Raw genomic sequence first — 1,269 nt, forward strand, 5'->3', positions numbered from 1 at the left:
GATCCTAATCTTCACTTTGCAGATTTCTGCTAGTATTGTAACACCATTAGACAAGTCGGGGTCACGCAAGACCAAATCAGGGAGATTCTTTTCCCTTTTCATTATGTGGAAAAGCTAAATTATGGTTTAATGGCTTGAATAGAACTGCACTTGGTATTACTGACTGGGAAACTCTTGCTTTGAATTTCTATAATAAATATTATCCTGCAGAGAGAACAACGGTACTAAGGTGTGCTATTCAAAACTTCGCTCAAGAAGCCGACGAAATGCTATATGAGGCTTGGGAGAGGTTCAAGGATATAAAGAGAGAATGCCCCCACCACAATCTAGCACAATGGCAGTTGATCCAAGCTTTCTACAATGGACTTGGAAATTCTTCTAGATCAGTTCTAGATTCTGCAGCCAGTGGGAGGTTCATGAATTTAAATGTGGACGATGCAGGACAGGTTATCGAAGACATGGCAATACACAATTCCCAATACGAGAATCCGAGAGGGTTTGCAAATAAAGAAAAACATAATGTCGATTCCGTATCCTTTTTGCAAGCTCAATTAACGTCTATTTGTCAAAAATTAGATAATCTTACTACTACTCCTAACTCTGTAGCTAATGTTTCTGCTGTTGCTAACAATGAAGCTTTTTGTGAAATTGTGGAATTGTAGGGCATTGGGAGCAAGATTGTAGGAGTTCCATGGAACAAGTTAGTGCCTTTCAAACCTATAGGCAGAATAACCCATATTCCAACTCTTACAATGCCGGTTACCGGAACCATCCATATCTTTTGTACTGGAGTACCAATGTACAAAACCCTCCACCTCCACAACAACCACAACATCAACCCCCACCACAACAAAAATATTACCACCCAAATTTCGGCCAGAAAAGCCAAGCATCACCCTCATCATCTTCCGACCCTGCCATGACATAAATTAGAGCAATGCTTACCAATATGCAAAAGCATATGGAGAGTAGGGATGCGCAAATTGATTCTATTTTAGCCCTTAATAAAATCATGGATAATCAAATTGCACAACTTTCATCTACCCTACAATCCCGTCAGCAGGGAGCTCTACCATCACAACCTATCCATCCTACAGATCATGCCAATGCAATCACTCTAAGGAGTGGTTCACATTATGATGGACCTCCTATGCCAAAGGATGATGGACCAGTTCCTGATCTAGATTCCTCTATACCAAACGCTAATCATGCTAACCCTGCAGGGTTACAAATAGATACTAACTCTTCTAATGTTTCTGTGCAGGGTAA

The 1,269-nt window shown here is 40.6% G+C and overlaps 1 non-coding gene across 1 annotated transcript; it reads right to left on the reverse strand.

Annotated features, from left to right (window-relative positions):
- Window positions 1–221: 221 nt before the first annotated feature.
- LOC145641349 (small nucleolar RNA R71) lies at window positions 222–328 on the reverse strand. The gene has a single exon (XR_014115385.1). It is a non-coding gene; the product is annotated as a small nucleolar RNA R71 (small nucleolar RNA).
- Window positions 329–1,269: the final 941 nt, after the last annotated feature.

This window comes from Chenopodium album, chromosome 7 (genome assembly GCF_948465745.1).
Source record: "Chenopodium album chromosome 7, dcCheAlbu1.1, whole genome shotgun sequence".
Taxonomy (NCBI): domain Eukaryota; kingdom Viridiplantae; phylum Streptophyta; class Magnoliopsida; order Caryophyllales; family Amaranthaceae; genus Chenopodium; species Chenopodium album.